Raw genomic sequence first — 13,002 nt, 5'->3', positions numbered from 1 at the left:
TTCCGGGCCCAAGTCCCTCCGCCTGGGGGGCGCATTTCTGGCCCATGGAACTTGGCACCCCACCCACTCCCGCAAATACTGTAAAGAGCCTGGGCGTGACCATCGACGCCGAACTCTCCCTTCGATCTCAAGTCGGCTCGGTGGTCTCATCCTGCTCCTTCCAACTTCGTAAGATCCGCAAAATCAGTCACCTACTCCCCCTTGCCGCTCTAATTCAAGTGATAGTTTCCCTAGTACTCTCCCGCTTGGATTTTTCCAACTCCCTTTACCATGGCCTTCCTAAAACACTTCTCCACCGCCTACAGGCAGTCCAAAATCAAGCAGCTCGCCTTATTCACAAATCCCCTAAATGGCAATCAGCCAAACCACTGCTGCATAAACTACACTGGCTGCCTATAGAGCAGAGAGTGGCCTTCAAGGTGGGCTGCCTCACGCGCAGAGCACTTCATGGCACCAGCCCCGTCTTTATAACCTCACTCATCCACCCTTATCGCCCCACTCGCGATTTACGCTCTTCCCATCTCCAAAAGCTTGTCACGCCCAAAATAAGAACCAATACATTTGGTGGACGTAGGTTTGCCTCCTTGGCCCCAAAATTCTGGAACCCCCTCCCTATGGCCATTAAATCCAGCAGCTCCCTCCTTCTCTTTAGGAAACAGCTCAAAACTTTCCTCTTCCCCCCACCCTGCTAATCCTTGTAAACCTCCTCAGTCTGTTCCCCCTCTGTTCTACAGCGCCAGGAAACCCACGGTGTCAGCGCGCTCTATAAATGTCACCTAATAATAATAATAATAATAATAGTACATTTCGAAGACAAACAAGTTCTTTGATGTGTCTTTTTCAACACAACTAGCTATATTTGTTATTATTTCTGTTTCTGGGACATGGTGTTACAGATTCTATTCTCTCTAGATTTGTAATTTGCATTGAGCCAGTGGAGATGCACCATCACAAATGTGACACATTTTCCATCTGCAGTATTACAAGTGCATTATAACCTATGATACTATGGCAGATGGGATATCCAACATGTTTAACTGAACATCCTGTCTGCGAAACTTTAAATAAGGGCCTTAGCCTATATTTGGTAATCATGTGGGCTTTGGGTAATTCATCCAGTCAGATATTCCTCAAGATTAACTTTTGTGCCATTCAACTGTGGTACTGCAGCTTGCTGTGTTACAACACTTGTTTCCCTCTGTGCCTTACGATTCCTTTAGGTTTCTAGGCAATCCCTCCTCCTGCGCTTGGCTTCGAATAATAAGGTTTTGTGGGATTTGGCTCCAGACGATTTGTGTTGTGGTGAGTTAGTATTCCAGGGATTCTTCCTACTTGACTCAGCCACGGTGCCTTATTCACATTGTGCCTCCCAATCATATCACGGAGGACCTCCCTGCAGGGCTCTAGGCCTTTATTAGTCCACACCTGCACCCAGTACAGTGCTGGCCTCGATGAAACATAGCTGACTACAGATTTCATATCCAAATCTAGCCGTGAAAGGAGCGAAGGAGTTCTCTGGGGGAGAGACAGAAACTGATCTCATGAAGGTAGGTAAGTGATGTACAAATCTTGTGTCATGTATTAGAACAGGAAGAGACAGATGGGAAATGGAGGTACAGTGTTTCAGGCATGTACAGTGTAGGTTGTAGATAGAGAGACTGACCAACCAGGCAAGTGATGGACAGAACGCGTGTCAAGGTGTCAGGACAGGCAGTGAGATGCTTTATACAGGGGATGTTAGTGATGGGCAGATGGGGTCAGGACAAACAGGATGCAGGTGACAGGCAAGCACTATAACTCTGTTGACAGAGATAGACCAGTAATGAACAGACTATGTGAGTGGATGGACAGATAGTGTGTGAGAAGTGGGACAGAGGGGTGCGTGATGGGTAGGCAGTTATCAGGGCACACACATGGAAGGACAGTGATTGCCAATCTAATGACTTTTGGACAGGCCATGTCTGGGCATCAGGCGCTCTGAACAGACAGAGAGTCACCCCAGCGTTATGGAGTCCGCATTAACTCCTGCTCCAACCTCTGCAGCTGCAGCTGCTAGTCAAACCTTAAAACGGAATAATGGAAACTGATCCTTACTTACCCATGTGCTATGAAAGTGTTGTGCGCCCGAGAAGAGGTCACCAGCAGACACAGCAGTTCCATGTGCTCTACAGCATCGAGCTGTGCAGGGTATTTCTTGTCCTATGACAGCTCAGCAGACTAATGCACCTGCTGTAAACCCATGCATTCACGTGAACTTCACATATTCCCCTCTTCATAGTCTATCAACTGAGTAACCCTCTCGAAGTCCCTATACTACGTGCCAACGAGCTCCGGGCTAACAATCACCGAGCTTCAAATACCATTATTCCTGGAGAAGGAACTATACATATAAAGAAGTGATGAACAATTGCTCCCTCGCGCATGTTCCTTTAACTCATGTCTGCCCTGCCAGATTCATAAATCATAAGGCGAGGCTCCATGCAAAGAATGACCAAGAAATTAACAAGTGCCACGCGCTGCTGGTCTGACCCAAACTACGGAGAGAGCATGGCATGTCACTGTGTCATTACTCTTTCTCTCGAGTGAGTTTCCTTTTGTTTTTGACACCCTCAGCCAGATTCATCAAGGGAAATTGCGCTCGCAAAGGGCCAGATTCTGAGAATCTGGCCCTGTGTGAGCGCACTTTTTGCATTTGGGATTCATCATCCCAAATGCAAAAATCGCTAATACAGAATTCGCATTTTAGCGAGGAATAGCATTTAAGGAATCTCTATTTGAGATTCCTTAACTGCAATTCATGACACTTTTAAAAATTGCGAATTCGCAATTTCCGGCCGCTATTTACCATGAAGTCTGACTTCGTGGTAAATAGCGAAAACTTAGAAAAATGCACTTTAGTGCATTTTTCTGAGTGGTATGTTACACACACACATGTCCTTTGGACATGTGTGTGCGCAACATCAGGCTACATTTCCATTTCAGGGGTGCTACAGGGTGTCCTTTGGACACCCCTGGCACCCTTGAAATCGCATCCTTATTTGCGATTAGCAAATTTCTAATCTCAAATAAGGAATAACTCCCCATTCATTCCTATGGGCCTTTGCCCATAGGAATGAATGGGGAGGTATTCCTTATTTGTGATTAGCAATTTGCTAATCGCAAATAAGGAAGCTGTAGAAATCGCAATTTTTTTTGCGATTTCTACATGAATCCCGATTTGAGAGTCCTTAATAGCGATTCCTTAATAATCCCTATTAAGGACTCGCAAATCGGGAGCATGATGAATCTAGCTGCCTGTTCCCTATTGCCGGGATCCCAGGTGTGCTTTCTCTGTCATCAGCGCTGCTCTTTACAAAACGCAGAAAGAAAGTTAAATTTCAGCTCAGCAGTCGTCGGTGGCAAAATGGGCGTGGGAAGGGTGGGGTGTTGGGGGGGATATAATAATCATCTATATAAAATAAAAAACGTACCTTCCTCCATGATCGTATCACGCGCCACCGCCTCATGGTATGTTTTAGGCAGCCTCCCTCCTCCTGCTCATTTAAGCCAATCACAACGCTGCAATGGCAGCATTGTGATTGGTGAGGTGCAGTAGAGAGCCCCCCCAGCCGGGCGCTTAATGGGAGGCCATTTTCTCTATGTAGGCTGCATGCAGCCTACATAGAGAAAAAGAGAGAGTGTGCATGACTGAGTTAGTTGGCCCTGGGGCTGACCAAACAGCCAGTACCCACAACAGTGGGCAAGCTCCCTCGCAGGATCGCCCACCTGCCCGCCCTCAACCAGGCACTCCAGGCATTTCTGCTTTCTCGCTGTGCGAGAAGCAGAAACATAAAATGGTAGCTTTACCATTTTATGTTTCTGCCTTCCCGCACTGCGAGAAAGCAGTGGGGTGATGCCCCCACACCCCAAGGGAGGAGTCGCCACTGTGTAGGATAGCTAAGTTTGACTGTTTCTGCCTTTCTAATTTGTGTTTTTGTCATAGACACTTGTATGGGAATTGAGAAGCATTATAAAGTGCATGAATATATCTTTGTTCTCATAGTGTAAATGAAGCTGGGATGTGATCCTGTACATGCATTCTTCTTGCCGCATAACATATCTTTTTGCAAAAAGATATCAGAAAGCGTTTATTGTTTGTCAGGTTAAAACATATTGTTGCTCAGATTGTGTAGAAAAAGTCAGCAATTATATTGTTTCTGTAGCCAAAAATATCTCCCTTCTGTTGATTACTTTTTTCTTTTAGAGCAATGTATTAGAGAAAGGAAAAACGGCTTTCCAGAAATCCCGCCGTTTTCCTGGAAGGAGTACTATCAAAAAGGGCTTAGTAGGTTTTAAACTTTTTGTCATCATTACCGGTAGGTAGAAAAAGCTTTATTCGAGTTATACACTCATAAAAGCACACATTTATAAATTCATACATTTCTTAAAAACTTCAAAGATTCTATAACAATAAATTTATAGTTAAAAATACATAATACATAAGCATAAAAATTGTTTATCAATTAGAATTAAAATAAGCTTTTTCATAATATGCGGAAACTAGATGCATGTTGCAATATAGAAACCTCCGCGTTACGGACCATTCCCGAGTTTATACAATAAAAACTCATACCATACATATTAGCCGCATTTTAAAGTTAAAATTCATATATATCTCCCAGTTGCTATCTGCAAGGATAAATCATACATAGGAAAATGTAAAATTCAGAACACATTAGAGGATAGAGCCCTCCTCCTTATGGACCATGCCCACCCCAAATATTTAGCAGTTCCGACTACGATGGACATTTCAGTGGAGGAACAAATAATTCTCAGCCCCTCAACACCACTTAGGACACCGAGGTTCCTACAAACTGGAGCCAACCAAGATTTTCTTGGATTTACATAAGCCACACATAAAAAAAGAAAGTGTGCGATGCTTTCATTGGGGGCCCCACATGACGGACAACACGCGCTACCTCTAGTTTTCCACCTGGACGTCATACACCTCAAGGGGAGAGAACCTGCCCTTAACTGGAAAAATAATTTCCTGTCTATTGGAACAGTTATGCTGTCCCAATACTTTTCTAAGGATGGTCTTTGTTTAATTTCCATGAATCTACCCCCCATGGATTCCGAGGTTACGCTCCTCCAAAGTTTATGATCGATGTGGTTCCAATATAGTTCTTTGATACTGGATTTACTAGGGAATACTTCCCCAAGGGGGTTTTCCCATAATTTGGAGAGCCCAAGCTCTGCAAGGACATCCCTTAGTGTTTTTAGCCATGTGATTTTACGGAAAACATCTAGTTTGGCTAATGCTAAGAACCCCTCAGCGTAGTGTCTTATTTCCACGGTTGTCCATAGCCGTCTCCAATAGAGGATAGGCCTCAGTCGGGCACGGTCACTAAGCGATCTTCTACCTAAATCCAAACCAAGCGGTATCAGTGGGGTACTTTGGGGGAGACTAGTTATCCCTCTCACAAACCTGTTCTCAGATCTTTGAAGGGTAGTAAGACTCTCAAAGCCCCAGACTTCAGCCCCGTAAAGGGTTGCGCCCAAGGCTTTTGCGTCATAAACCATGAGAACAGGTTTTATAGGCCTGGTTTTGGATTTTACTTGCTCGACCCTGAGGGCTCCTGAAATCTGCTGGTGTTTCAACACCGCCTTCTCTATGTGTCTTGACCAACCAAGTTTACTTGATATCTCGACCCCAAGGTATGTAAAAACATTTACCAACTCTAGTTTGATATTGTTCAAAAATACATTGGGTCGAGATTGACGCTTTTGCCCAAAGGCCATCAACTTGGTTTTATTTACATTAACCTCGAGACCCCGTTCTTTACAGAATGAGTCAAAAATGTTCAAGGCTCGCTGGAGACCCGACGGGGTTTTAGACACGATCAAAGTGTCGTCAGCGAACATCAGAATTGGAACTCTGATGCCCGCTAACGAAGGTGCGTCAACCATTGCGTCCAATATCCTATCTACAATGCCATTAATGAACAGGGAGAACAGCAGGGGTGCCATTGAACATCCCTGCCGGACCCCCCGCTCGACTGGGAAGTTGGTGGTGGATTCCCCATTCCTCCCCCACTGGACCTTTGCATAGTTGCTTTCATGCAGACGCATTATCAGCGTGAGCAAATCAGGTGGGACCCCTATTTTGGACAGAACCTCCCACAGCGTGCGCCTGGGCACCAGATCAAAGGCAGCCCTTAGATCTACAAATGCTACATAGAGTCTGCCTTTGCCCAGGAGTACAGTCCCCCACCGCAGCATGGTGAAGCGAAAAATTTGGTCAACCGTACTAGTTGCACGTCTGAATCCTGCCTGGAAGGGGGATAAAGCATTGTTGTCGTCTACCCAGGCCATGAGTTTGTCGACCAACATCTTCCCCACTACTTTTTGCATGGTGGCCAGCAAACTTATTGGTCTATAATTTGCCGGGAGTGACCGATCGCCTTTCTTAAAGATCGGTATTATTATTGCCCCCTTCCATATATTAGGGATTTTTGCCCCTTTCGCTAGGCCGTTTCCCAACAAGGTCGCGTATTTTGCCCACTGGACCTTGTCGTGTTTAAAAATGTCTGAAGGGATTCCATCTAGCCCAGGAGCTTTCCCCCCCTGCAAACTTGCTATTACGAGTTCCGCGTCCTTGGTTGAAAATAAATCACCCTTGCAAAATACCATAGGGATTGGTTCTATGGCCATTATATCCCTACTCTCAGCATACTGGGGTTTAAAATACTCGACCCACAACGCCTCATCGACATTGTTGTCGGGATTGTTGGGGGCGCCCCCTCTTCCCCATTTCACAATTTTCCAGAAAAGTCTGGAATCCTTTTGCCCTGAAGCCTCGAGTAGCTCCTCCCAGTACTCCTCGTCCCACAGCTTCTTGGCCTTGCGGATACTGTCATTATAATGTTTCCTAGTGGCGCTAATCGAGGCCTTAACCCTGCTTTTGAGTGCTCTACCCAACTCCAGTCTGGCTACCCTGCACTGTTTGTTGAACCAGGTCGCCATTGTGATTGGTACTTTTCTGTTAGTCTTTGATGGCTTGGTAAAGTGCGGTTTTATCAAGGAGAAGAATGTGTCATGTATATCAGTTAATTGGACAGAGTCTGGTGTTACCGGATCTACCTTTGTCATGGCAGCAATAGCATTGTCTGTCTCCAATTTAATGGACTCCATAGTGGACAAATTGGCCAGGACATATGGCCATCTCACCCGTCTTGAGTCATTAGTCATAACAGGTACGCTCCCACTACCTGACACTGAGTTGGTTCGTGCGGCCCTCCACCATGAGTGGGAGACACAGAGGGGGTTATGGTCGCTTTCTACTCTCCCCACAATTTCCATGTCACCCACGCCACACCATAACTCAAGACTACAGATGACATAGTCGATCCTACTTTTATTATGTCCATTGTCGAATGTACAATTGCCACCTTGGTCGCTTTTTGTCCTGCCATTAAGGGCCCTCAAACCATACTCCAGACATAACGCATTCAACAATAAAATGTTTTTTGACCACCGCTTCACAGGTATGAGGTTTAGATTTGGGATGCCCCAAAGGGCATCTTCCTCCATTCCTATTGGATATGCAGTATTTTCTAGAGGCTCAAATGTCCTATTCAAATCACCAGCCAAGATTACTCTGTTTCCAAGTGACTGGGATTCGAGGGAGGCGGATAAGACCTCTAGGGTAGCAGAATTCCCAAGACTCTTGCCCCTAGCATATATGTTATAAATGTCTATCAAGCCACCCTTTCCTACAGATAGTCTCAATAATTGTATATCCTTGCACCCTAGATCAATCATTTTTACTTTAACATTTGAGTTTTGCTTGATCCAAATTGCGAGGCCTCCCATAGGTCTACCCCTGGGGCCTCTCGTAGCTGGTATACAAAAATGTAAATAACCTGGGAAATATATTGGGTCGCAAGCCCACGTCTCTTGGAATAGGCACATTTCGAACCCACTTACAAAATCAATCCAATACTTTGACAACAATCTAGCCCCCAGCCCCGCTACATTCCATGACAAAAGTCTCTCCAGGGTATTTTCTATACAAGTCCCCTTTACGTTAGGTGCCATGGACAACAAATCATCCAGCTTCCCATAATCACAATCCTCTCCTAGAACAGTGTTTATGCAATTTGCATCTGTTCCCTCCTTGATGCAAATAGTGGTTGGGATGGCTAGTTCGCCCACACAGCCCGCCGGACTTACAATGATGCTCCCATCACTCACATTCACTACTTCAGATGTTAGACTCATTTCATCTTCATTGAGTATCATTATTTCAACAGGGTTACTTCCCCCAACCATTTCCCCTTCCAGAAGTAATTGCTCATCTGATCTCTGTCAACATCCCCACCTCATCTGCCCCTGCCCATTCTGGGGGGTAAATGCCGGTATATAATAATTATTTGTTCTTAATGTGGGAGCAGCAGTGGGGCCAGCCTCTACCCCAGTACAGAGACTGGATCTCGATTGCTCCCTACAGCCCCCTGGGTAGATGACCGGTCTGGGATAAAAGAAAGTCAGGTCCACAACCCCAATCCCACCAATGCTAATATTCCAACCAGGTCCCGTTATCAGCCCCACAACCCTTGGATCCTGAAAGTTAATTATAATACACTCACCCCCCTGCTTTTTTAGGGTATTCCCTATCCAATTGACCCTTCTTACCCCAATTATCAGGCCATCCACTCCCCCTGGCAGGGGTCTATTGACACGAAGCCAATGGATGGCCTTGTTTTTTAGCGTGTCATAAGTTTCTCTTTGGCCCTCCATTAGGGGTGGAACATTAGTGAGTATGGCCACATATGGGTAGGAGTCCGGGGTGAGCTGTACTCGGGGGATCCTAGTCAGAAATTTTGTTATATGGGGTTTTGTTTGTGCTTGCTCTGGGAGAACACGGCACTGTGTAAGGATGTTATCCACTGCCACAACAGTATTAGTCCCGTTCCCGATACTAGGGGCATCCCTCGTGGGACCACCACCCATTGCTATCTGGGTGGTAGGCCCCACCTTATTCCCATTGCCATTACTAGAAGGGATTTTATCATTTCCTGGCCATTTGGCCATAGTTTTCCCCGGTCCGGTCGGCAGAAGTGTGGCATTTTTACTAGTTATGGTGGGCGGGTTTTTTACACTATCCTTGCAACCCTTGTTGGTAGTGTTATTGGGCTTGGTTTTCCCGCTATTACTAATGGTTTTAGTGGACATTAAATTAGAAACATTCTTACTGTTCGCCCCTTTATTTTCCTGGACAGGAGTAACACTTACAGGCGGGGATTGTAAGTCTACCAACACGACTCCTTGGTCTTTATCAGCTATCTGTAGATGTTTCCCAATCTCACCCATTCTATTGCCAGACTTAATTAAAGATTTAATGGAAAAAAAATTATCTAAGCTAGTTTGTTCTAGGTGGTCAAGTTGTTCAGCTAGCTTTTGCAGTCTAAGCTCTACGGGATGTAGAAGGGAACGCATTATTTTTCCCACTTCTACCAGGAAATCATGATTGGGAGATAGTGACCCCGGGAGGGCTATGAGAGTTGAATCTGGGGCTGGAACCGCCAATGTTGTAGAAGGCACCATAATTATAGGGTCCACTTCAAGTTGGGCTGCTATAGCCTCCCCCGTAGGCATTGCTACGCCATTCTTTGCAGGGACATGATTTAAGAATGGTTTGGGACCCAACTTCCTGTGCTTTCTCGCGGGTTTTTGAGGTTGTGGTTTTTTAACAGTAACTCCCCATTTCCTTTTAACACCAGGCTTGGGTTTAAGCACTTCCAAATGCACACAGGGTTTTTCTAAAACTCCTTTCTCTTTAGATAATTGACTAAGTACATCAGAATGCTCAACAGATAGACTAGTTACTACAGTGACTGATGAAGAAATGTCAGCTAACTCAGTATGGGAGGGTATATCAAATAGTAGGTCCTGGGTGACTGGTAGAACAATAGAAGACAGAGGTGTAACCAGCGCAGGAAAGTTCAGACCTTGGTTTTTTTCAGGCGGGTTTTTCAAAAGCTCAATCGAGAGCCTACGCCCAGCTCGTCTTTCCGCCAGAGCGATCTCTTTATCAATATCCTGTGGCAAGCGTTTGAAGTAGGAATCAAGAGGGCCCATGACAGCCGGCTCTGCCTCAGCCATTGGAGGCAACAGTGTAGAAGTGCTTGTTGTGCAAGCCATAGTACAAAGAACCCCCCTTCTACTCCCCGATGAACCCACAAGTCACAAATCAATTAATATATCAGTAGGTGGATCAATACCTGGGCTGTAAATGTTAAAGGGGTGGCCCAGCCCGGCCTCCTTCGGCCCCTGACGGCCACAGACGGTCCCGCCCTTGTCCCGGGCTTCTCCCGGCGCTCCCGCGCAGCGGGGATGCAAGGAGCGTAATGTAGAGTATGCGCACAAATAGGTGAAAGGGGGGAGGGGTCGGGGAGAGCGGCCCAGGTGTAACAAGTCAGACAGGCAGGCGGGCGCTCCTGGGATATGCAGTCCCAGTTGAGCGCGCGCACTCGCTCGCAGCCCCGGCAAATATCCTTCCCTCAGCGTCCCCTTTAGGAAAAACGGCAGGCAGCACACCTAACGCAGCGGGACCCGCGGAGCGGGTTCCGCAAGAAGTGGGCTGGTGGCAAACTCCAAACTCCAAACAGGTAACAACGAAATGCAGAGAGGCGTCCCACTCGCCAGATCCAGAGAAGCAGTTGATAAGCGCTCGATGAGAGGGGGGAGGGGTCGGGGAGAGCGGCCCAGGTGTAACAAGTCAGACAGGCAGGCGGGCGCTCCTGGGATATGCAGTCCCAGTTGAGCGCGCGCACTCGCTCGCAGCCCCGGCAAATATCCTTCCCTCAGCGTCCCCTTTAGGAAAAATGGCAGGCAGCACACCTAACGCAGCGGGACCCGCGGAGCGGGTTCCGCAAGAAGTGGGTTGGTGGCAAACTCCAAACTCCAAACAGGTAACAACGAAATGCTGAGAGGCGTCCCACTCGCCAGATCCAGAGAAGCAGTTGATAAGCGCTCGATGAGAGGGGGGAGGGGTCGGGGAGAGCGGCCCAGGTGTAACAAGTCAGACAGGCAGGCGGGCGCTCCTGGGATATGCAGTCCCAGTTGAGCGCGCGCACTCGCTCGCAGCCCCGGCAAATATCCTTCCCTCAGCGTCCCCTTTAGGATAAAACGGCAGGCAGCACACCTAACGCAGCGGGACCCGCGGAGCGGGTTCCGCAAGAAGTGGGCTGGTGGCAAACTCCAAACTCCAAACAGGTAACAACGAAATGCAGAGAGGCGTCCCCAAATGCAGAGAGGCGTCCCATCATTACCGTTTCTATGTCTAAATGGGGAGGGTCCGGATGACTGTTGTGTCTCATAGAAATGGTAACCAGCCTTGCCCAATTGATCATATGTTTACAATGGCATGCGCTTTTGAGCTTGAATGTTATTTTAGAATTTTGGGTGAAGAAAGAAGTAAGCATTGGGTATTATAAGCTAGAATTAATGTACATCTTGAATCAATAAGGCAACACATTCTTCCCCTAAACATACTATATCCATGATGACTAATAACTCACTTAGAGGAAAAGCACCTTTAAGAAAGTAATGCAATTTCAGAGTCACAAAAGTAGGCTCCTAGAGGTTGAGTTAGAAATGGTAACAAGAGGATGGTGCTCTAATTAAAAAGGTTTTGGCTTGTCTTCAGACTGAGCTGAGGAAAGCAGAGGGGGTTCAGAAAAGTTAAATATGTTACCAAGAATGATTGATTCAATAGAAATTAGCCAAAAACTTTAAAGCAACTTAAGGAAAACGTATTTAAAGGAAATAGATCAAAAGGAATAAGGGAAATATAATCAACTTAGAAGCTTGCAGACTAATAAATCTGAATTTTACAGGGTATGTTGAAATTAAATGTCTTTGACCATTAACAACAGAAATAACAGATAATTCTGGAAGCATTATGGAACAGCAATCATGCTGCCAACCTTAGCTTGCAGAATACTAGAGAGTCCGCATGACTTATTCAGGGTAACTGTATGGGTTTGCCAGTTCACCGGGTCATCTTTGATTTATCAATGTGATTCTTTGATGTAAGATTTATTCATATGTGATCAAATAAAACAAAGCATTTCCTCCGTTAATTTAACAAAAAAGACTGGACCAGTCAATTTTCTTGCAGTTCTTATCACAACAAATGTGGATTGGTGGGCCAAAGAATTTGTTTCTAGCTTTAAAGGGTTCATCCAGAACAGGAAATTTACCAATAATTGGAAAGGGGTTGTAACCATCACTTCCTAAGAATTATCAAATGTTCAGCCTACCAATAGGAGACAAAGTCTATTTAAAAATATTCTTGCCAGCCTTAAATCTATGGTTTGAGCACAAGGACGTAATTCAGTGACATCAGGGTGGCTTCCTGGAGTGCCACTCTGGTACTAGCTTCTGGGTAATGGCAAAAAAATAGAAATAGAACAGAGAGGAAATTAATTCTGTTGATTTGTAGATTTCACAGAAGCATTTGACAAAAAAACTGAGATAGATATATTAGGTAAAATTGATTCAATTGGATATCCTTCATAGTTTACTCTCAGTATAAAGAAATTTACACTTTGGAAATTGTATTTTGATTAGTAATTGAACAAGAGGGCTCCCTCACAGAGACAATTTCAATATGTAATGGGCTACATCCGGAATACATATTGGCCCCAACCTTATTCTCCTTATTTCTTCCTGATCTCCATTCAATGTCAAAACAAACCAATTCATGCCTCTCCCAAGGTCAGAGGGATGCACAGCCTTTGCTTACTGTGTGCAGGCAGCCTGATGACCTTAAATGGTAAGCAAATGCATGTGCAAATAACATCAAATGCAGTTTACAAATTTTGTGTACAGAACTTCTAACCAAAAGTATAAACTTTGGGTGAAATTTTAGGAATTCTACATAGTACCAAGTTGAAGCCAAAACTGAGGAGGCTTCAGAATATAAATACTTTGGTGTTACATTTGATAAAAATG

Source organism: Lissotriton helveticus, chromosome 7 (assembly GCF_964261635.1).
Source record: "Lissotriton helveticus chromosome 7, aLisHel1.1, whole genome shotgun sequence".
Taxonomy (NCBI): domain Eukaryota; kingdom Metazoa; phylum Chordata; class Amphibia; order Caudata; family Salamandridae; genus Lissotriton; species Lissotriton helveticus.
This window is presented reverse-complemented; position numbering follows the sequence as displayed.